The sequence below is a fragment of the Triticum urartu genome, chromosome 3 (assembly GCF_003073215.2).
Source record: "Triticum urartu cultivar G1812 chromosome 3, Tu2.1, whole genome shotgun sequence".
In the NCBI taxonomy this organism is placed as follows: Eukaryota; Viridiplantae; Streptophyta; class Magnoliopsida; order Poales; family Poaceae; genus Triticum; species Triticum urartu.
The window spans coordinates 669,299,585-669,324,738 of record NC_053024.1 but is presented as its reverse complement, the minus strand read 5'-3'; positions in this window follow the sequence as shown (position 1 = coordinate 669,324,738).

The following is a 25,154-nucleotide window of genomic DNA, read 5'->3' as shown; positions in this document are numbered from 1 at the left end:
ACCGACGGGCGTCACCCGTGTATATCAGGGGACGACCCGGCGGCGGTTCAAGGACAACAGACGACAACTCGAGACATAGGCGAAGCTTGTTTGCTCCCTAGTCATCGAAACCCCATCAATTCCATCACAACTAGACGTAGGCTTTTACCTTCATCGAAGGGGCCGAACTAGTATAAACTCTCGCGTCCCTGTGTCCGCTTTAACCCCTTCAAGCTAACCCGTCGCGATGGCTCCATGACTAAGTCCTTTATCTAGGACATCTGCCGTGACAAAACCACGACAGTTGGCGCCCACCGTGGGGCTATCGCACAATGGTTTCAAGTTCTTGGAGGGCCGCTTTGAAGGACTCAAGGGCTACGTCATGGGACGGATGACTAAGAGTCGTCGCGGCAAGCTCTACATCAATGATGCAGGCTGGGGCCCCGAGGCCGGCTCAGTTGAGTACGGGTACCGGGTCCCCTTTGGTGGCATACACGTTTTCATCGGCAAGATCGGAGAACCGGGCCCTGAGCCGGATATCTGCACTGACCGCGTCGAAACGGCTCAGCATGCGTGATCTGCCCGGGTTAAACCGGCCATGAAGCGTGCCTTCGTGGGAGTCATCCATGGAGGAGGTCATGAGGACGGATCGGGATCTGGCGGCGAGACCGTCATTTACTCCGGCGATGAGTCATCCGGAGAAACCGAATCTCTTTATCAGCTACAAGATGGCCGGATTGGGGGCTGTTCCGATGGTGACAGTATTCCGGACCCCTCTGATCTACCCAACCGAGTTGGAATATTCATGGCTGGCACACAAGCAGCACTTCATTCTTCGACTGCTGCGCCAATAACCTCCGGTTCGGCAGCGGCGATAGCTGCTGGGGCAGGCAGCTCTGCGCGCCCGCCGGCTCAAGTTCTATCAGATCTATTTGATGCATTGGTTGTGCTTATGGCAGAGGCTAATCCGGCGGATCAGGAAGTCCACAACGCGGAGATTGCAAAGGTGAAGGAACAGATCACCCAGGCCAAGGCGGACCTGGCAGCTGAGGATGCCAGGATGACCGTAGAGCGGGCCGCTTTGGACGCGCAAGCCTACAGTCTCATGTTGGACCAGAATGCGTCGCATGAAGTCATGAAGAGGAAATACTGATCCCGTTTTCCTTCAGTTTTTGAGGCCAGAGACCTTTTCAACACCCCAGGAGCAGGAACCAGTAATCCGCTGGAGGTAAACCGGACGGAAGCCCCTGCGACCGGCGCGCCGGTTCAGCCCCGTCGGATGGATCTGCCTCGTCATTACTCCGGGTCACTACTCCAACCCGGGACAGCTTTGGTCCAACAGGAAGCATACTCGTACAGCCGCGACCGGATCCACTATAGGATCGAAAGTATGTCTAGAGGGGGGGTGATTAGACTACTTGACCAAATAAAAACTTAACCTTTTCCCAATTTTAGTTCTTGGCAGATTTTAGCTATTTTAGGACAAGTCAAGCAATCATCACACAATTCAAGCAAGCATGCAAAGAGTATATTGGCAGCGGAAAGTAAAGCATGCAACTTGCAAGAATGTAAAGGGAAGGGTTTGGAGAATTCAAACGCAATTGGAGACACGGATGTTTTTCCCGTGGTTCGGATAGGTGGTGCTATCCTACATCCACGTTGATGGAGACTTCAACCCACAAAGGGTAACGGTTGCGAGAGTCCACGGAGGGCTCCACCCACAAAGGGTAACGGTTGCGCGAGTCCACACAGGGCTCCACCCACGAAGGGTCCACGAAGAAGCAACCACCCACGAAGGGTCCACGAAGAAGCAACCTTGTCTATCCCACCATGGCCATCGCCCACACAGGACTTGCCTCACTAGCGGTAGATCTTCACGAAGTAGGCGATCTCCTTGCCCTTACAAACTCCTTGGTTCAACTCCACAATCTTGTCGGAGGCTCCCAAGTGACACCTAGCCAATCTAGGAGACACCACTCTCCAAGAAGTAACAAATGGTGTGTAGGTAATGAACTCCTTGCTCTTGTGCTTCAAATGATAGTGTCCCCAACACTCAACTCTCTCTCATAGGATTTGGATTTTGTGGAAAGAAGATTTGAGTGGAAAGCAACTTGGAGAGGCTAGAGATCAAGATTCATATGGTAGGAATGGAATATCTTGGTCTCAACACATGAGTAGGTGGTTCTCTCTCAGAACATATGAGTTGGAATGGTGTATGTGTTCTGATTGCTCTCTCTTTGAATGAAGAGGAGGTGGAGGGGTATATATAGCCTCCACACAAAATCCAACCGTTACACACAGTTTTCCAATCTCGGTGGCACCGAATCAACAAACTCGGTCGGACCGAAAATGTAAACCTAGTGACCGTTAGAGATTTTTGGTGGGACTGACATGCAACTCGGTAGGACCGATATGGTTAGGGTTTGGGCATAACGTAATCTCGGTGAGACCGATTACACAAACTCGGTGAGACCGAATTTGGTAATTAGCTAACCAGAGAGTTGGTCAGGAAAACTCGGTGGGACCGATTTGCTCTTTCGGTGAGACCGAAAAGTTACAAAGGGGAAACACTGAATTTACATTGCAATCTCGGTGGGACCGATTCGCTCTTTTGGTGAGACCGAAAAGTTACGAAAGGGAAACAGAGAGTTTGCAATCCCATCTCGGTGAGACCGAGATCCCTATCGGTATAACCGAATTGCTAGGGTTTGGCAGTGGCTTATGACAAGTGAAACTCGGTGGCGCCGGATAGGAAGAATCGGTAGGACCGAGTTTGGCTTAGGGTTTAGGTCATATGTGGATATGGGAAAGTAGTTGAGGGTTTTGGAGCATATCACTAAGCACATGAAGCAAGAGGCTCATTAAGCAACACCTCATCCCTCCTTGATAGTATTGGCTTTTCCTAAAGACTCAATGTGATCTTGGATCACTAAAATATAAAATGAAGAGTCTTGAGCTTTTGAGCTTGAGCCAATCCTTTGTCCTTAGCATTTTGAGGGTTCCACTTTCACATCCATGCCATGCCAATCATTGAGCTTTCCTGAAATAATCATCTTGGAATAGCATTAGCTCAATGAGCTATATGTTGTTATGAATTACCAAAACCACCTAGGGATAGTTGCACTTCCATCCACTCGACCCCCCGTCCAAGCCGGAGCTATAGCAGACATATGGATGAACCGGCAGTGTCGAGTAATGAACGACGTGGAGCACCCCATGGCAACAACCCGGCGGGTGGTGCTGATAACGCTCAAGAAGTGGTGGACCGGGCCTGAGTGCGCAGGGAGGCCGAGTTAGCCGCACAGCATCAGGCTCAGCAGCTCACGCCGGTTCGTCCAACTATCTCGATCGAACCTGGTGTTACTTCTAGTTCTTTGGGGGTGCCTTGCCTTGTCCCCGCTTTACGCAATGTGCGCCTTCCCAAGGATTTCAAAGGCCCGCGCAAAGTACCAAATTACACGGCGGATCAACCTCCAGAGACATGGGTGGAGAGCTATGAGATGGCCATGGAGATGCTTGATGTGGATGACGCAGCGTGTGCGAAATACTTCACCATGATGCTTGAAGGAACGGCCCGTACTTGGTTAAAAAGCTTGCCGGCTAATTCTATCAGTTCATGGGCCCAATTACGAGCCCGGTTTATCAGCAATTTCAAGGATACATGTAAACAGCCTATGTCGATAGTGGACTTAGATGCTTGCGTCCAGGAGGAAGGAGAATCGATGACTCATTGGGTGCGCCGGGTTTCACAAGTGTTGCATTCATCAGACCGCATCAACGCTGACACCGCAGTATTAACCCTAGAAGGCAACTGCCGGTTTGGGCCCCTAAAGCTGAAGTTGGGACGGATGAAGCGTCATTGCACTGACATGGGGACCCTCATGGCTGCTTTGGTAAAGTATGCTGATTCTGTTAGTACCAAGGATCCCGAATCTGATGATGACAAGGCAGGGAAGGGAAAGAGGAACAACAACTCCAAAGGTCAGCAGCATCACTGGGCAGGCAATGGTGGTGGAGGCAAGCGTAAAGCAGATGGTAACATGGACTTTGTGGCTAATACCAACACGCAGGACAATGGCCAGTGATGCAAGGGTAAACCGAAAAATCGCAGTGGGGCACCCAACCCTAACCCGGACCGCCTAAACTATCTACTGAGCCAGCCCTGTCCAAGACATGGGACGAAGGAGGCGCCAGCAAACCACCTTTGGAAGGATTGCTTCATTATGCAGGAGTTAAAGAATTCTAATGCTTTCCGGTATGATCACGGCTCCGGCGGTGGCTCAGGATCCGGGCCGGGTTACGGTGGAGGAAATTCCGGTTCAGGATTTAATGGTAATCCGGGCGGACATAATAATCAAAATAGTCAGAACAACCAGGGTGGTTACAACCAACAGCAGCAACAGTCAGGTTACCAGAGCAACCCAAAGCAGTTGAGTAGTGGGCAGTACCATGTCTTCACCACTAGCTTGCACAAGCGAGACCGGAAGGTTCAGAGGCGGGCTGTCGGTGTCAAAACCGGCGGATCTCGGGTAGGGGGTCCCGAACTGTGCGTCTAGGCCGGATGGTAACAGGAGGTAGGGAACATGATGTTTTACCCAGGTTCGGGCCCTCTTGATGGAGGTAAAACCCTACGTCCTGCTTGATTAATATTGATGATATGGGTAGTACAAGAGTAGATCTACCACGAGATCAAGAAGGCTAAACCCTAGAAGCTAGCCTATGGTATGATTGTTGTATATGGAGTTGATTGCCTACGGACTACAACCCTCCGGTTTATATAGACACCGGATAGGGTTAGGGTTACATAGAGTCGGTTACAATGGTAGGAGATCTTGAATATCCACATCGCCAAGCTTGCCTTCCACGCCAAGGAAAGTCCCATCCGGACACGGGACGAAGTCTTCAATCTTGTATCTTCATAGTCAAGGAGTCCGGCTGAGGGTATAGTCCGGCTACCCGAACACCCCCTAATCCAGGACTCCCTCAGTAGCCCCTGAACCAGGCTTCAATGACGACGAGTCCGGCGCGCAAATTGTCTTCGGCATTGCAAGGCGGGTTCCTCCTCCAAGTCCTTCATAGAAGATTGTAAAAACCAAGAGTAGTGTCCGGCTCTGCAAAATAAGCTTCCACATATTTCCATAGAGAGAATAATATTAACACAAATCAAATCTGTTGACGTATTCCGCAGTGCGTCATCACACTACAGCCAAGTCCTTTACTCGAATCGTTTTCACTTTTCCACCTCAGCGTGTTTTGCGAGGCGGTTTCCTTGGCACGTCTTGTCAAAGCAGAGATTGTGTACCCCCCTTTTACGGGATTCTCATCAATACGGACGTGGGAAACCCAACCGTGCCACTTATCACGGCGCTTGGGAGGCAAGCGAGTTTTACTAGGCAGGTGGGGACGCATAGTCGCGTCCGCCCATATAAGGGGATAAGGATCCACCTTTTCATCCAGGCCTTCTTCCTCCTTTGTCTATCCATTTCCGTGCACTCGAGCTCCAGCGCCCAAGTCCGCACACCCCACCTCAACCTTCTCCAGCCATGTCCGGAGCGGGAGGCAAGTGGATGGTCTCCTCCGTCACGGAGGGCAAAGTCAAGAAGCTAAGGAAGGCCGGATACATGTCCAAGGACATCGCGCACCGGCTTCCTGAAGAGGGGCAGCTTCTCCCCACCCCAAGGCCCCATGAGAGGGTAGTATTTCTCCCCCACTTCCTCCGCGGACTGGGTTTTCCACTCCACCCATTTGTCCGGGGGCTCATGTTCTACCACGGCCTGGATTTCCACGATCTGGCTCCGAACTTCATCCTCAACATCTCGGCGTTTATCATCGTGTGCGAGGCTTTTCTCCGCGTCCGCCCTCATTTCGGCCTCTGGCTCAAGACCTTCAACGTCAAGCCCAAGGTGGTGCACGGCAGCCAGGCGGAGTGCGGAGGCGCCATGGCGGGCAAGATGGCCAACGTCCTATGCTTCGAGGGCTCTTTCGTGGAGACCCTAAAGGGATGGAAATCCAGGTGGTTTTATATCACCGAGCCGCACAATCCGAAATGGACCGCAGCCCCCGAGTTCTGATCCGGGCCCCCCACGCGGCTTATGTCCTGGAAAGAGACGGGCCTGTCGTGGGGTGACGAAAAAGAGGTGACCGGATTGCAAACATGCATCCAGTCCCTGGTGAACAAACCAGTCCGGCTTGTTAATGTAATCCACGTTATGCTCGTCCGCCGGATCCTCCCGTGCCAACAACGGGATTTTAATCTGTGGGAGTTCGACTTGGCGCAGCATCAAACCCTCAGCAGGTTCTTCGACACGACATACGAAGATGCCTGGAAGATGCTATTCAAGGATGCCGAGGCTCCCGCATCCGCTTCTGAGGACCGCGGATAGAGCTCGCAGCGTCACGCTAGCGAGGTATGCCATCTACACCTTTTACAGGATGTTAAGCTTTTTTCATAGTTTGACTCTATGCGGGATCTAAACTCCCTTACCTTTGACAGGCTTGGCGGGCGATATCCGGACCGATTGACTGTCCGGCTCCGCTGCCCGAAGACCCAGCCCCAGCTCTACTAGCAAAGCTGCTGGTTCCGGCGCCTTATTTGGTGCCGAAGAAGAAGGCCAAGAAGAAGAAGACCATGGGGACTCGAAAGAGTGCCCGCAACGTGGTGGTGTCGGACTTGTCATCCGATGAGTCTGAGACGCCCTCCTCCCGCGAAAACGAGGAGGAGGAAGAAGAAAACTCTTCCCCCAGCGAAGGGAGGAGAAAAGAGGAAGGCCGCCCCAACGGGGGAGGCAGAGGGGTCTAGGAAAAAGAAGACCCCTCCGCCGGACTACACCCCCAACGCCGAAGAGGGCAAAGAGGAGTGGCCAAACAGGGCCAAGCGTCCAGCGAAATCGTAAGTTCAGATATCAGAGTAACTCATGATGTTCCTTTGTTGCACAGCTTTCCCTAATGTCGAATGTAATTATGCAGTCCGCCCCGGGCCGAATTCGATGAATCGTCGGGCGGCTCCCTAGACTCATCGGACGTGAACTCAGTTCCGCCCGCTGTCTCCCCCCGCACTGCAGACGACGCCGAAGTGGCGTCGCGACAAGCTCCGGGGTAGGAGGAGGTGGTCCTGGAGGAGCCCTCAAGGCAACCTCCCGGACTCCAGGAGTGAAGGGGATAAGGCTCCCCAGGGCTCTCAGTCCGGCTTTGTGCCGGACACCGCGCCGGAATCTTCCACAGTTCCAGACCGCGGTAGGAGAACTCCTTCCAAGAGGAGCAAGCCTTCTGAGCCAGCGGCCTCCGTCCAATCGGAGGTGCCGGACAATCTGCTAGAGGTGCTTGACGACGCCTCCATCGACGAGGGGCACCGTACTATTATGAGTACGGTGATCCAGAAGGTTCGGTCCGCCAAGAGCGGACTGATTGAAGCTTGCGCTAGCCTTCTAACAGGCTTCGAGGTAAGTAAAAATATGTAAAAATATTACCGCATAGACAGTAGCCCCTGATGCTCTGTTTGGCGTTCGGAAAGAAAAGCCGAATAGAGGATCTATTAAATTTCGCAGGAGTCTAAAAAAAGAGTCAATATGCGTATGCAGGCTTCGCTGCTATCCACCGCCGCACTGACTGCGGAGGTGGGTGTCCTGAAGCAAGACCTCGAGCGGACCGAGCAAGAGCTCGGCCTTGCCAAGCGGCGGCTCGAGGAGGAAGAAGGTAAGAAATACCTTACAGGAAAAGTGCCTATAAAAAGGCTTGATTGCAAAAAGAGTAACAAGATTGTACTGCTTATTGTAGGGGCCACGACTGAGGTGGCGACCCTTAAGCAGGCGCTGTCTGAGGCCGAAAAGAAAAAGGCCGCGGAGCGCGCCGAGCGAGACAGACTTGGGGCTCAGGTCGGCGAGGTGCAGCAAGAGCTTCAGGCTCTCGTGAAAAAACATGAGAGTTTGGAGCTGGAGTCGAAGGCGCAAGCATCCGAGCTTGCAACGGCCCTAGAGGCTGCCAAGTCTGCCAAGGCCGAAGCCCAAAAGGCCCTCCAAGAGTTGGAGGAGATGAGGAAGATAGCAGCGGGTAAGGCATTCTTTATGCAAAGCAGAAATATAAAAGTGAACTACCTGTTACTTACCCGAATCCGGAGCTCTCCAGGGGCATTCGCAGATCATCCCCGCAGCGTATCCGACGCCGCCGCATTCTACCGAGCTGAAGAGGGTAGCTCGACGGAGAAGGTGTTCTGGTCTCAGTATTTTGAGGCCGGACACCCTATGCCCTTGAGCGACCAGCTGAAACAGCTGGTCGAGCTCCACAAGGCGGCCGAGCAGGCCATGAAGGGCTTCATAGTTCGGCTGTGGCCTAGAGAGGCCCTGCCTGGGAGCTATTTCGGGCTGGTGCGGCGGCTGGTGGAGGCCTGTCCGAGGCTTGAGGTCATCAAGCGCTCCGTCTGCATCGAAGGTGCCCATCGGGCCCTTCCCCGTGCAAAGGTGCACTGGGGTAAGCTGGATGGTGAGAATCTTGTGAAGGACGGGCCGCCGCCGGGGAAGGAGCATCGCAAGCCCGAGAACTACTACAAGGATGTTCTTGCAGGTGCCCGCCTTGTGGCGGATGAATGTACCAAGGATGTGATATTTGAATGAACTCGCTCGTTGTTTCTCCTCTGCACTGAAAACTTGTTCATATGCGCTAAGCAATGCTTATTGAATTTAAAATATTACTTTCTGTGCGGCCGTTTATCAAAAATTGAGAGATGGCCAGTCGTCGGCTTCTGCCCCCGTGCCACTAGTGCTGGGGTGTTCGGGATAAACCTGAGCGCTGTTTTTCCCATAGTTGGGTCCTTCGAGGGAGGCGCTCAGCACAACGAACCAGGCAATCGGACTATAATGCTTGAACACTCTCACTTAGCCATAGAACTCTATAATTTTAAATTTCGGCGAAGCCCCTAGTTCGGAAGACCGAGTTCGGGGCGCTATCCACACCTTGGCCGGACAAAGCCAGCTCCTCGCTCGAAGCGGCATAAGCCTTTAGGGACTCGAAAAACCTCTCGAACAGCGACCGGTCTCTCACCACATCATGACAGTCAGTTTTAGCTTTCTCCATTGAGGTGCTTAACCCAGCTGAACCGGGGCACAATCGCAGTGGTTCTCCTAGTGCTACCTTAGCCGATAGAGCGGAACGTAAGGCACCAAAACATAGGAGCCGGGCAAACCCAACTATTGACCCAAATCATGATTCGGAGCCGATGCATATAGTGCTATAAGTTCGGGGTGCCGCACTTGTGAAAGTGTACGGACTTCTCACACCATTATGAGGGGTACTGAAGCCCCTGGCGTGTTTGCCGTACCATGGTGTACGGGTGCAATCATGTCATTTAATAAACATAAATGTGAAAAGAAGATAATGCAAAAAATAGACAAGAAGCTAAGAATTGTTTATAGAGAGGCTATTTATCAAAGCCGAACGATACAAATAGTGCGGTAAGCAAAAGATATTGGACTATTCAGTATGTCCTGACCAGGGGCAGGCCGCAGAATTGTATTTAAAATAGGTATACCGCTCGTAACAGAGACCACCTGGGAGTTCCATAATGCGGCATGGCTTGTCTGCCTCCCTGGATCTTGCATCGTTTGTGCGGTAGTCGAATTGCCGAATAGGTCGTCCGAAGTATGGAGTCCTGAAAGTAAGAAAGAATTAAAAAAAGAATCCGGCAGCCCCTAGTACGTTTTAAGCCGTATTTTGGGCGTGCCGTTATTGTGCCCCTTCCCCTGTGCCCATGGTATTTCAAGGGCGTAGTTATGTACGCGAGGTACTGGTTTCGCTATGTCGCGAAAGCTGGGGTTGGGGCCGCATTGCTACGCTTACTCAGAGTGTGCCAGGCGGTCCTGCTGTGGGTTACTCCGGGCACGCTTGGCAGTGTCTGGCTTTTTAATGGCCGGACTGGAGAATTGCCTGAGAAGGCTACTTTGTACCTCCGCTGCAAGAGCCGCCGTATGCTCCTCCGTACAGAGAGAGCGTTCGGTGTTTCCGTTGACCGTAATTACTCCTCAAGGGCCTGGCATCTTGAGCTTGAGATATGCATAGTGCGGCACCGCATTGAACTTTGCGAATGCGGTTCATCCGAGCAGGGCGTGATAGCCACTGCAAAACGGGACTATATCGAAGATTAACTCTTCGCTTCGGAAATTGTCCGGGGATCCGAAGACCACGTCAAGTGTTACTGAGCCTGTACAGTTGGCTTCTACACCTGGTATAATGCCTTTAAAGGTCGTTCTTGTGGGCTTAATCCTTGAGGGATCTATGCCCATTTTCCGCACTGTATCCTGATAAAGAAGGTTCAGGATACTGCCGCCGTCCATGAGGACTCTTGTGAGATGAAATCCGTCGATGATTGGGTCAAGAACCAATGCGGCGAAGCCGCCATGACGGATGCTAGTGGGATGGTCCCTTCGATCAAAATTGATCGGGCAGGAGGACCATGGGTTGAACTTTGGGGCGACTGGCTCCATCGCGTATACGTCCCGTAGCGCACGCTTCCGCTCCCGCTTGGGAATGTGGGTTGCGTATATCATGTTCACCGTCCGCACTTGTGGGGGAAAGCCCTTCTGTCCATTGTTGTTCGGCAGCTTGGGCTCCTCGTTGTCGCTGTGCAGCCCCTTATCTCTGTTTTCGGCCCTTAACTTGCCTGCCTGCTTGAACACCCAACAATCCCTGTTAGTGTGATTGGCTGGCCTTTCGGGGGTGCCATGTATCTGGCACAAGCGATGGAGTATTCGGTCCAAACTGGACGGGCCCTGAGTATTCTTTTTGAATGGCTTTTTGGCTGACCGGATTTATAGCCCTTGAATCCGGCATTGACTCCCGTGTCTTCATTGCTGTCGCTGCTAACGCGGCGTTTTTGCTTATTCCGACGTGTCCTGCCACTTTTGTCCTTGGTATCCGAATTACCAGGGTTTTTTGATAAGTTGTTACTGCGAGCTAGCCAGCTGTCTTCTCCCATGCAAAAGCGGGTCATGAGTGTCGTGAGGGCTGCCATGGATTTCGGCTTTTCCTGTCCCAAGTGCCGGGCAAGCCACTCGTCGCGGATGTTATGCTTGAAGGCTGCTAGGGCCTCTGCGTCCGGACAGTCGACTATCTGGTTTTTCTTTGTTAGGAACCGTGTCCAGAATTGTCTGGCCGATTCCTCTGGCTGGTGAATTATGTGGCTTAAGTCGTCGGCATCCGGTGGTCGCACATAAGTGCCCTAGAAGTTTTCGAGGAATGCGGCTTCCAGGTCCTCCCAAGAACTGATTGAGTCTGCTGGCAAGCTGTTAAGCCAATGCCGGGCCGGTCCTTTAAGTTTGAGCGGGAGGTATTTGATGGCGTGTAGATCATCGCCGCGTGCCATGTGGATGTGGAGGAGATAATCCTCGATCCATACCGCCGGATCTGTTGTGCCATCGTATGATTCGATGTTTATGGGTTTGAAACCCTCTGGGATTTTATGATCCATTACTTCATTCGTGAAGCATAGCGGGTGTGCGGCGCCTCTATACTAGGCTATATCACGACGCAGCTCGGAAGAGCTATGTCTGTTGTGTTCGGCCCGGCCGGATTTGTTGTATCCGGAGTGAAGATCATTGTCACATGCCGTAGGGCGCCTGCGCGATCCGTAGATCGATCTTGTTTGTCTTGCCTTATCCTCCAGTATGTCTCGCAGGTCGGGCGCATTTTCCCATGCCTTATTTGAGCGGCGTCGGGGCATGGCTTGGGTGGAGGGCCGAGAGGCCTCTCTATCGCGGCCGCGAGGTGGCCGGTCTGCCATGTCATGCGCTGGTGATGTAGGTGCTTCCTCCTCTGATCGGGGTAGCGGCCTGCGCTTCGGGTAACTCTTGGAGGGGCGTTCAAGTTCATACTCTTCGGCCACAAGGACTTCAGTCCATCTGTCAGCTAGCAAATCTTGGGCAGCTCTAAGCTGTTGCAGCTTTTTCTTGAGGCTGCTTGCCGTGGCTAAAAGCCTGCATTTAAAACGCCCTTGTTCGGCGGGGTCTGATGGTATGACGAATTCGTCGTCATCGAGGCTTGCCTCGTCTTCGGAGGGAGGCGTATAGTTATCATCCTCGACCTCTTGGTCTGCCGCTCTCTCATGAGGGCTGGCTTCTCCATCTTCCTGTGCCGAATCTTGCTGAGGTGGGTGTTCTTCGGCGTTATCCGGGGTAGTATTATCTCCCGTGCCGGAATCACCGTTTTTGCTTTGGCGGGATTTAGAGCTGCGCCACTGACGCCGACGCTTTGACTGTTTCTTGGGGGCGTCATCCCCCACTGTTCCATCGCCATCTCCATCTTTTGGAGTATCCACCATATATATGTCATATGACGAGGTGGCCTTCCAGCACCCTACAGGTGCTCGTTCCTGTTCGTGTCCTACATCGTCATCCGTGCCGTCGATGTCTTCGGAGCCGAAGTCAAGCATGTCGGTTAGATCGTCGACGGTGGCTACAAAGTGGGTGGTGGGTGGGCTTTGAATTTCTTCATCGTCCGTATCCCATCCTCGCTGACCGTAGTTCGGCCAGGGCTCTCCTGATAAGGAGAGAGACTTGAGAGAATTCAGGATGTCGCCAAAAGGCGAATACTGAAAGATGTCTGCGGCGGTGAACTCCACTATCGGCGCCCAATCGGATTCGATTGGCAGGGGCGCGGGGGGTTCGGAGTCCGGGAAGGAGTCCGGATCCTCGGAGTCACGGGTCGTGCAGAGTGCGGGGCTAGCGTTCAGCTCGATCGCTTTCGGGATCGCAGCCCCCGAGGTGACGTCCAACCGCTCATCCTCGATTGGCGCAATAGGCTCCGAGTTAGGGGTCGGAACCGATGCGTGTGCGGCCTCCAGGACACTGTCTGGGGGCAGAGCTAGATCATGCCCCTCGAGATAGTGCGGCGCGCTTGGCCGTGGCTCGAACCCGTCGAAGATCAAGTCTCCGCGGATGTCAGTCGTGTAGTTTAAGCTTCCAAACCTGACCTGATGGCCAGGGGCATAGCTTTCGATCTGCTCCAGGTGGCCGAGCGAATTGGCCCGCAGAGCGAAGCCGCCGAAGACGAAGATCTGTCCGGGGAGAAAAGTCTCACCCTGGACCGCATCGTTGTTGATGATCATAGGAGCCATCGGGCCTAAAGGCGACGACACAAAGGAACTCTCAATGAAAGCACCAATGTTGGTGTCAAAACCGGCGGATCTTGGGTAGGGGGGTCCCGAACTGTGCGTCTAGGCCGGATGGTAACAGGAGGCAGGGAACACGATGTTTTACCCAGGTTCGGGCCCTCTTGATGGAGGCAAAACCCTACGTCCTGCTTGATTAATATTGATGATATGGGTAGTACAAGAGTAGATCTACCACGAGATCAAGGAGGCTAAACCCTAGAAGCTAGCCTATGGTATGATTGTTGTATATGGAGTTGATTGCCTACGGACTACAACCCTCCGGTTTATATAGACACCGGATAGGGTTAGGGTTACATAGAGTCGGTTACAATGGTAGGAGATCTTGAATATCCGCATCGCCAAGCTTGCCTTCCACGCCAAGGAAAGTCCCATCCGGACACGGGACGAAGTCTTCAATCTTGTATCTTCATAGTCCAGGAGTCCGGCTGAAGGTATAGTCCGGCTACCCGAACACCCCCTAATCCGGGACTCCCTCACGGTCAGTCAACTCTGTTGAACCGGCCATGCCCCGTTATCTACGCTGGTCTGAACAGCCAATCATATGGAGCAGAGAGGATCACCCTCCCCAGGTTGATAATCCGGGTCAGTTGGCTCTGGTGGTGGCGCCTCAGGTGGGAGGTTACAAGTTCACCAAAGTGCTCATGGATGGAGGGAGCAGCATTAATATCTTGTACTATGAGACCTTCCGTCGTATGGGACTAACAGATAAAAATCTCAAACCGTCTAATACGGTGTTCCACGGTGTGGTACCTGGCAAATCAGCATATCCTGTTGGTAAGATAGCTCTGGAAGTGGCCTTTGGGGATGATCATGATTCCAGGTCGGAGACATTGACGTTTGAAGTGGTGAAAATCCAAAGTCCATATCACGCCCTGTTTGGGCGACCGGCCTACGCCAAGTTTATGGCACGGCCCTGTTATGTGTATTTGCAGCTCAAGATGCCGGGTCACAAGGGGACAATAACGGTTCACGGAAGCCGCAAAATCGCTTTGGAGTGCGAGGAAGGAGATGCGGCCTATGCAGAGTCGGTTTGTGCCACCGAGGAGCTGAAGTATTATAAGGACAATGTTGATCCGGCGGACATGACTCCATTAAAGAAGCCAACTACGGAGCATGATCCGGCCCTGAAGTTTAAATCGGCAGCAGAAACTAAGCTTGTTGACTTCGTACCTGGCAATTCGTCAAGGCAGTTCAGCATCAGTGCCAACTTGGATCTGAAATAGGAAAGCGCTCATCGAGTTCATCCGTGAGAATCAGGACATTTTGCATGGAAGCCCTCTGACATGCCAGGTGTACCAAGGCAACTCGTTGAGCACACCCTTAATGTGGATCCTAAATACAAACCGGTGAAACAGTTCCTCCGCCGGTTTAACGAAGAAAGACGCAAGGCGATTGGAGAAGAGGTAGCCAGGCTCTTAGCGGCTGGTTTTATTGTCGAAGTTTTTCACCCTGAGTGGCTTGCCAATCCGGTGCTAGTCCTTAAGAAAAACGGCACCTGGCGTATGTGTGTGGATTACACAGATCTTAATAAAGCTTGTCCAGCAGATCCTTTCGCCCTCCCCCGTATTGATCAAATTATTGATGCTACGGCGGGTTGTGAGCGTTTAAGTTTTTTGGATGCATATTCTGGCTATCATCAGATCAAAATGGCAGTTAAGGACCAAGAGAAGACGGCATTCATAACTCCCTTTGGAGCCTTCTGCTATGTGTCTATGCCCTTTGGGCTCAAGAGTGCCCAGGCAACTTATCAACCGTGTGTACAAAATTGTCTTCACAAGCAGATTGGCCGTAATGTACATGCTTACGTGGATGATATCGTGGTTAAGTCCAGGGAGAAGGAGACTCTGGTTGACGATTTGAAGGAAACCTTTGATAACCTGAGGACGTACAAGATGATGCTTAATCCAGACAAGTGTGTCTTTGGTGTACCGGCGGGCAAGTTATTGGGTTTTCTGGTGTCCAACAGGGGAATTGAGGCTAATCCGGAGAAGATCACAGCCATCACCTCCCTGGCTAAACCGAAGTGTATCAATGATGTTCAACGCCTGGCAGGCCGGATTGCTGCGTTAAGCTGGTTTATCAGCCGTCTTGGTGAGAAGGCAATCCCTTTGTATCAGATGTTGAAGAAGACGAATCAGTTCATCTGGAGTTCCGCTGCTGATGAAGCATTTGAGGACTTAAAGCGGCAATTGGCCAATCCGCCTGTGCTCGCCGCTCCCATTGACAAGGAGCCGTTACTGCTATATGTTGCTACTAATGCTCGTGCGGTCAGAGTGGCTATTGTGGTGGAGCGAAAGGAGGCAGGTAAGGAGCATCCGGTTCAACGTCCGGTCTATTATATCAGCGAGGTACTCATTGAGTCCAAGCAAAGGTATCCACATTGGCAGAAGCTGGTGTATGGAGTTTTTATGGCAAGCCGGAAGCTTAAGCAATACTTCCAAGGGCACCCAATTACGGTGGTCAGTTCTGCTCCTCTGGGGGATATCATCCAGAACCGGGAAGCGACTGGACGGATTGCCAAGTGGGCTATAGAGCTTGGGCCGCACGGTTTAAAGTATGTGCCTCGGACGGCGGTTAAGTCTCAAGCACTTGTTGATTTCATCAATGATTGGACGGAAATGCAAGCACCTGAAGAAAAGCCGGATCACACATATTGGACCATCCATTTTGACGGATCTAGGCAATTGGAAGGCTCGGGGGCTGGAGTCGTATTAACTTCCCCACGAGGTGATAAGTTTTGTTACGTTCTCCGCTTAATGTTCCCTTGTACTAACAATGCAGCTGAGTATGAAGCCTTGCTCCACGGTCTCCGGATGGCTAAGGAGATGAATCTATGTCGAGTTAAGTGCTTCGGTGGCTCGGACCTTGTGGCTCAGCAAGTATCGGGCACTTGGGACTCCAAGGACCCACTCATGGCAGCATATCGTCGTGAGGTGGATATTGTTGCAGGTCACTTTAAAGGCTATCAGGTGGACCACGTGGAATGGCGGAAAAATGAAGCGGCGGATGCTTTAAGCCGGCTGGGCTCTCAGCGCAAACCGGTCCCGCCCAATGTTTTTCTGGATGTGTTGCACAACTCGTCGGTCAAGATCCCTGGTGAAGTGGATTTGGCTATTCCTGATCCAGAGGCTCAATTGGTGGCAGCTCTTCATGTTATTTCGGATTGGACGCTTCCTTACCTGGCATACAAGAACCGAGACGAGTTACCAGAGGATGAGACTCTGGCCCGACAGATAATCCGGCGGTCCAAGTCCATGACTATTATCAACGGCGAGTTGCATCGTTGCAGTGTGTCAGTGGTGTTTCAACGCTGTGTGTCTCCTGAAGAAGGCTGTGAAATTTTGCGTGAGATCCACGAAGGAGATTGTGGTCACCACGCCGGTTCAAAATCTCTGGTGGCTAAAGCGTTTCACCATGGCTTCTATTGGTTAACTGCTCATGCTAATGCGGAGGATCTGGTCAGACGATGTGATGGTTGCCAAAAGTTTTCAAGACGTGCTCATGTGCCGGCTCAAGAATTGAGAATGATTCCAATTACTTGGCCATTTGCGACTTGGCGGCTGGATATGGTTGGGCCTTTCAAAAGGTCCAAAGATAAGAAGACCCACCTCCTGGTGGCGGTTGACAAGTTTACAAAGTGGGTGGAGGCAGAACCTGTTAGCAAGTGTGATGCGGCCACGGCGGTTCAGTTCATCAAAAAAGTGATTTTCCGGTTTGGCTTTCCACATAGTATCATCACAGATAATGGTACCAATTTGTCCAAAGGTGCCATGAAGGAGTTCTGTGAACGGGAGCACATCCGGCTGGACGTTTCATCGATGGCACACCCACAGTCCAATGGTCAAGCAGAAAGGGCTAATCAAGAGATCTTGAGAGGCATCAAACCCCGGCTCATGGTTCCTTTGCAGAGAACGCCGGGTTGTTGGGTAGAAGAATTACCATCTATGTTATGGAGCATCAATACCACACCCAACAGATCAACAGGATACACACCGTTCTTCATGGTTTACGGAGCGGAGGCGGTTCTCCCTAGTGATATCCGTCATGATTCACCTCGTGTGACGGCTTATGTTGAAGCGGACAACGAGACAGCACGGCAAGATGCTTTGGACCGGTTGGATGAAGAGCGTGACATAGCAGCCGCCCGATCGGCGATTTACCAACAGGATCTTCGTCGTTATCACAGTCACCGAGTCAGAACCAGAACCTTTAAGGAAGGAGATTTGGTGCTTCTCATCCAAGATCAGACTGATATGCATAAACTATCCCCACCTTGGGAGGGGCCTTTCGTGGTCAGCAAGAATCTACACAACGGGTCATACTATCTGATCGATATCCGAGAGCATAAAGACTCACGTACATCAGAGGAGGAGACCAACAGGCCGTGGAACATAGCTCATCTTCGGCCTTACTATACCTGAGCCATTGGCTCTACTTATGTACATATTATGACGATGTATATATTATGGTTAAATATAATAAACCGGAACCTCAGCTAAAGCGGGGTATCTGTTCTTTTACATCATGTGTGGTTACACGGAGTTGTTCTAAAGCGGACTCCGGTTTACCCCTTGAGTTAGCTTTTCAAAAGTGTCATGTTATATCACTTGGGGGCTTGGTCGTGTCCAAACCAATGCAATACCTCTTGATAGGCGAGAGCCACCAGATCACTTGGGGACTTGGTTACGTCTGAACCAGTCATGCCTCTTGATCGGCCTAAGGCCACAAAATCACTTGGGGGCTTGGTCGAACCCGAACCATTGCCATGCCACTTGATCGGCATAAATGCCACGGTTTCATTTGGGGACCTGGCTGACTTGAACCATAGCTACACCTATCGGGAGCTTGGTCGTGTTCGACCATGGTAACGCCATCTGATCAGCTCAAATAAGCCTCTTTTTGCAAACGGTTTTGTCATTGTCTTTGCTTCACATTTTTCTTTGAAAGATATTTCTTTCTTTTTATTGCGTTTTTAAACCGACAAAGTTTTAAGCCGGTTTAAACTGTCAATTGACGGAACACGGTTCATTTTAATCCGAAGACTATTTGCCTGGTTTGATTTTTTTGTTAAGATCCTATTATGGAGTAACACAGTGTTTATTATAACCCGGCACGGTTTATATAGGAGCTGCTATCTCCTCCAACGGTGTGGGTTTATAAAACTCCACTTCAAGATTAGCCAAGCCAACTTCACGCTCAACGATGGCAGGTATTATGTATCTCAAAACTTTGGTCATATACTTAAAAATTTCGGATGTTTTGATTTCATGTATGCAGACATCATATTCCGCCTGACGGTACAACCGCGGTGGCACTTTAAGATTTTTTATTGCAGAAAGTACTTTGGAAAGTTCATCACCCAAAGGAAGAGCAAGTTGCAGTAATTATGCACGAAGGCATATCAACATCAAAAGTATCAGCTACCCTATTACAAGGCAACACGGTGCCCACAATAAGATCATTGTTTTTCGCAAGGGAGAAGCAGTTTTAAACCGGCTTCTGGTTCAAGCTTGGTCACCAGCCTGGCCTGATGGTTGTGGATCATCCCGTGCCGCTTCAGCTCCAGTTTCTCTTCCCAGCGGCTGGAAATCAACAGTTGTCCAGTCGATTCCCATTAATGCTCGAAAGAAAGCTTCATCATGGATCAGCAACGATGGTTCAATATCGGGAGCATAAGTATGCTTACGGATTGGAGGGATAAGATTTTCCGCTTCATGAATTGGTGCAGCTACTCGCTTGTTTTGATTGTCATAATGGGCTTGATAGTGAGAAAAGTCTGCTTCTTCAGCCAATTGACAAGCTAGCGGACGCACCTCCCGGTTTATTGCTCGCAGATCCGCTTCACCAAACTCTGACCCATCTTCCTTCAGGCTGGGATAGCCCTGAGCCGCTTCAATAGGATCAAAATCTGGCACCCAAGCTTTTGCCCAGATTAAGGCGTTGATCGCGCCGGTTCGAGCAGTAGATTTCTTCAGCTCTTCAACCCGGGCAGGAAACACCGACAGTTTCTGCAGAGTGTCCTGAATCAAAGTGGGCGCCGGCTTGTTGTGGGATGCAATACAGATGATCCGCTGCGCACCAGTATACAGTTGTTCGATCAACGTATAGGCGGCTTTCAATTTCTTCCGCACATCTGACCCCAAATGACCAATGCGTGTTCCTGAAATATCACAAAGGGTTAATAAACCGGTAGCTTTATAAGACGGTTGAGGCAATCTAGAAATCAAACCAGCTTACCAAAGATAGCAGTAGTCATGGCATGCACATGCCGCTTTATGCTGGCCAGTTCGTCCACCACCAGTTTAAGTGCAGCCTCGTCATCTTCTGCTCGTTTGATTAAAGCGGATTTTTCAGTGGCCCAATCCGCCCGCTCTTTCTTGAAGCCCTCCTTAAGTTGTTCCATGGCGCTTAAAGCGCTGGTTAATTCCTCTTTTGCTTTCGAGGTTTCAGCTTGTTGGGACTTCAGATTTTCTTGGAGATCGGCGATTTGGGTCTCTTTAGTCTTCAGTTCAACCTGCATACAGACAGTTATATGATTCAGCAAGCAGTGCAAGAATTGAAGCACCAACCACATAACAAGTTATGCACTTGGCGCTTGGGGGCTAATGCCTATCTGATTTTCATATTTCACTTGATTATAAAGTCCCAAGCTCAATACAAGTATTCAACTTGGCACTTGGGGGCTAATGGCTATTTGTTCAAAAGAAGTTCTGATGCGGAGATATTAATTACTTAAGTCCCGGTTTAACTACACTAAGTTAAACCGGCCCTTGGGGACTACATCAGCAAAATTTTGAGGCATTAAGATTTATATTAGTAAGTCCCGGTTTGAGAGAAGATTACAAACCGGCCCTTGGGGGCTAGGAGAGTCAGCAAGAATTGAAGCATACAAGCAGGAAAGAGCATATGGAAGTTACCTCATATTTATCTTTCATCATGTTAACCAGACCGGCTTCATAGTCACGACTGGTATACAGCCGGTTCAGGTAGCCGGAATGGATATCTTGGGCGTTCAGAGCAGCGTAAGTCGCCAGATCAGCATTCCACTTGCCTTTGCCAAAGGCAGCAAATTCTTCCTTGGCAGTATGTTTGGACAAAGCGACAGGATTGCTTGGCTCTGTATGGCCAATGCCAGTAATGACAACCTCATCATCCTTGGCATCGCCGGTTTGCACTGGGGCTGTTGGCTTGTCAGTAGGCTTTGTTGGACCGGTGGATTTCTCAATCCGGATGGAACTTGTGGGCTGGTTGACAGGACTTGAGGTATCAATAGGTCTCTCTTCAGCAATAAGATCGTCATCTTGCTGTGGCGGATCATTGGGTATATCCTCAGGAATAGCCGTTTCAAGATCTGGTGTTTTGCCCGGTTCAAGGACGGCATCCTCTTCGGCCGCTTTGTCCAGGCGAGCCTTCTTGCTCGGCCTAGGCTTGGCCCTGAAAGGAATAACAAAATCAAATACAGCATATGTTCCAAGGTGATGTACTGTAAATATTATGATAAGTATAGCTTACCCAAGCATCGTTTTGAGCGGTGGCAGCTGAGTAGCCGATGACTCGCCAGAGGATGAGTGGGAAGTAACCTGATAATCGGAGTCAGATGGATTAAGAGGTTGACGAAAGCAGCCCGCTTTAGGATAAGCACTGACAAGCAAATTAGAGACCTCTGAGCGGCATTTCCGAACCGGACTGTTCGGTAAACCGGCGGAGGTAACTACCTGGCCGCTGTGCCGGGTGGTGCGACGAGCTTCATGCTGTTGGGTCTTCATAAGAAATTTGGGATCCAAATAAGCAAGAGGATGAGAAAATTTAACTTTCCGGTTTGCCTGACGGATTTTTAGTGGAGGCAAAGGTTCTGAATCGGAAGAGAGAATAATTACCTCTGCAGCATCAGCATGGCTGGCTTTGGCATCATCCTGACAAATATCATCATCAATAAGACGCATGAAGAATAAGCCAAGTGAGTCAAGCCCTACCTCAAGGTCCGGATTATCCACATCATCATCAGGGGCAGGGTTGGAGGATGCAGTGGTTCTTTTCCTGTGGGCAGTCTTCTTCACAGCTTTAGTCTTTTGCCGGGTTGCTCTTTCCGGTTTGTCTGGTTTTTCTCGTTTCTCCTGTGGCAGTTTCTTGCTTCAAAACGGATCATTGCCCTGGTTACACAGACACTGATATTAAACAATGACCAGATATATCAATAACAGATTCAGCAAAAAGAAAAATCAAACTCTTACAGCTAGCGGTTTGTTGGTGGCACAGAAGGGAAGCAAGCCGGTTTTAGCACAGATGTGTTCCGGTTCATTCAGCATCTTATTCACAGCCTCTGTGATTTCTTCATCGGTGAGCTGGATGTTGGAATGTCGCAGCGGGTCATCAACACTGCCAGTATACTCGCACATCAAACCGGAGCGCTGGCTAAGGGGCAGTATGCTCCATGATATCCAACAACGAGCGAGATCAACCCCTGTTAAACCGTTGGCCATAAAGGCTCTGAGCTTCGACAGTTGAGGAGCATATTTGCTTCTCTCCTGGGCAGTCAACCTTTGCGGAAAGGGGTGTGTATTGCTGAGCAGCTCCGGACGAAAGCCAGGCAAGGGATTTTCACCAGCAGGGGAGGTGTCTTTGCAATAGAACCATGTTTGATTCCACTCTTTGGGGTGGCTGTGCAGTTTGGCGTGAGGGTATGTGACCTCTTTCCTTTTCTGAATCGCCACGCCACCCAACTCCGTATTGGAGCCGTCAGTAAACTCAGTATGGCGGTTTAGATGGAAACAGTCCCTGAACAATTCCACTGTGGGCTCCTCTTGAAAGAACGCCTCACAGAGCACTTGGAAGTGACACATGTTTGTAACAGAGTTGGGGCCAGTATCTTGTGGATGGAGTTGAAAATCGGCTAAAACGTCCCGGTAAAATTTAGAACCGGGCGGCTTAAAGCCCCGGGCTAAGTGATCTACGAAAACGACGACCTCTCCTTCTTGAGGTGTGGGAGAGCATTCTTTGCCAGGAGCCCTCCAATGGATGGTATCTTTGCTGCCTAAGGCGCCGATCAGGACTAAATCGTCCAGTTGAGCCTATGTGACGCGAGAAGGAACCCAGTTGCACTCATATACTTGCTTGGCCATGATGAAATCTACAAGGTAGATGATCCCGGTTCAAAAATGCATTGATTAAGGTACATTGGTATGTGCAATGTTAAACCGGAGATAGATCTATCTAAACCGGAGTTTTATGAAGCAACAACATCTGGCGGTTCAACAAGGGGACTAATGGTATATACCGGTTTGGCAATTTTTTCTACAAAGTTAAACCGCCTGGTCTAAACATTGAAGCAGATGAGTAAGTTTACAGAAACAGATTTCACAATACTTCTCTACAGCAACGGATCTGAAGCAAGTTCAGAAAAGAAGGAAAATATTCAAGGTTAAAAAAAGAGAACAGTACTGAATCAGTGGGCAGAGATACATATAGATCTATGGTCTGGAGCCATGAAACTGAAGGCGGATGCTAAAATCTACCGCTACACAGAGCAAGGATTCACAGATGCATCTAGGAGCTATCGTATGAACATGAAACAGGCGATGAACACTAGAAGAACATGAAACCCTAGAACAGATCTGTGTTGGAAAGAACAGAAGGCTTACTAGAGATGAGAAAGACGCGGAAGGTTGCCGCGGTACTCTGGTGCGCCCAGGTTGATGCAGCGGCCAAGGTTGATGCAGAGGTTGACGGTGGCGGCGGAGCTCTGAAGCTGGGCGACGCGAGGAAGACGAAGCAAAAGGGCACGGAGGGGAAAAAGAAATGACCCTTCGGTCCTATTTATAAGGCAAGGGACAGGAGTCAGGCGCGAAAATCAAGGGACCGAGGGTTTGGAAACGAAGATGTCGCCTTAATTGTCGTAGACCTATTAAAGTCCTTTATAACAGGTGATGTCACGCCGGTTTACAACGACCAGTGAAGATGACATCACGGTGGTTCAACACACTACAAGAAGATATTGAAGATGAAGATTTTTGCTAAAGGATTGACATGAACATGTTCAAATCAATCTGGGGCCTAATGTTGGGGATATTACTACTGGGCATAAACCAGCCTATCTGGGCCGGGTTAACTTCGTCAGGAGTTAAGTATGTTAAAGCCCAAGAAGGCAGATGAGGGCTCAAGGCCCATGGTCGGTTCAAGGCATGTAGCCGTAAACCGGCGTTGGTAGTTAACTTGTATTGTAAGTTAGGAATAAGTAGAGACCAAATCGGACACATCTATGAGCCGGTATTGGGACTCTATGAACCGACGGGCGTCACCCATGTATATCAGGGGACGACCCGGCGGCGGTTCAAGGACAACAGATGACAACTTGAGACATAGGCGAAGCTTGTTTGCTCCCTAGTCATCGAAACCCCATTAATTCCATCACAACTAGACGTAGGCTTTTACCTTCATCGAAGGGGCCGAACTAGTATAAACTCTCTTGTGTCCTTGTGTCCGCTTTAACCCCTTCAAGCTAACCCGTCGCGATGGCTCCACGACAAAGTCCTTTCTCTAGGACATCTGCCGTGACAAAACCATGACAGTTTACTTGGTGGAAGATCATATGTTTAGATCCTATATGCACATTAATACCCCTCTGATTATGAACATGAATATGCTTTGTGAGTAGTTACGTTTGTTCTTGAGGACATGGGAGAAGTCTTGCTATTAGTAGTCATGTGAATTTGGTATTTGTTCGATATTTTGATGAGATGTATGTTGTCTCTCCTCTAGTGGTGTTATGTGAGCGTCGACTACATGACACTTCACCATTATTTGGGCCTAGAGGAATGCATTGGGAAGTAATAAGTAGATGACAGGTTGCTAGAGTGACAGAAGCATAAACCCTAGTTTATGTGTTGCTTTGTAACGGGCTGATTTGGATCCATATGTTTCATGCTATGGTTAGGTTTACCTTAATACTTTTGTTGTAGTTGCGGATGCGTGCAATAGAGGTTAATCATAAGTGGGATGCTTGTCCAAGTAAGAATAGTACCCAAGCACCGGTCCACCCACATATCAGATTATCAAAGTACCGAACGCGAATCATATGAACGTGATGAAAACTAGCTTGACGATAATTCCCATGTGTCCTCGGGAGCGCTTTCTTCTATATAAGAGTTTGTCCAGGCTTGTCCTTTGCTACAAAAAGGATTGGGCCACCTTGCTGCACTTTATTTACTTTTGTTACTTGTTGCTCGTCACAAATTATCTTATCACAAAACTATCTATTACCTATAATTTCAGTGCTTGCAGAGAATACCTTGCTGAAAACCGCTTATCATTTCCTTCTGCTCCTCGTTGGGTTCGACACTCCTACTTATCGAAAGGACTGTCGGGTGGTAGGTGCGACATATGCCAACGGGTGGCTTATCATTGTGGGAGCCAGTAACATCGCCGGTGCCTGGAAACGGGATAAGGCGAAGACATGCACGCCGGCGGATCTTACCCAGCTTCGGGGCTCTCTGTGGAGATAACACCCCTACTGCTGCTCTGCGGGGTCTCCGCATGATCACTAGATAGACAAGTAGCTACACAATGCTCCTTGAGCTGTTTAGTGGGAGGAGGAAGAAGGGCGCGGCTAGCCTGCTTCTTCTCCTTGTGTGGTGTCTAGGACTAGCAGGGGGTCGAACCCTTTGCATGGGTGCCCCGGGGGGTTTATATAGGCCTACCCCCCGGGGGTACAATGGTAATCCGACTGGGCGCGGGGCCCAGCCGTCTGTGAGTGCGCTCGCCGGCTTCTGCGCCGGCTGCTGGGGCCCGCCGACTGGTGGGTCCCGCCGGCTGCCGCCCCCTTGGTCGACAGGCAGGCCCCACTATCCAGGGCCTGGTCGGCGGCTGGTTAGTGTTGCTCTATCTTAGTGACGTGGGCTTCGTCGTGGTAGGCGCGGCTACAGTGCCGCCGCCCGTCGGGCGATCGCTGTAGCCTCACCGCGTCTTGTCTCCTTAATGGGGCGTCTCCTTCGAGGGAGGTGGCAAGCCGGCTGCGGGGAGCCGG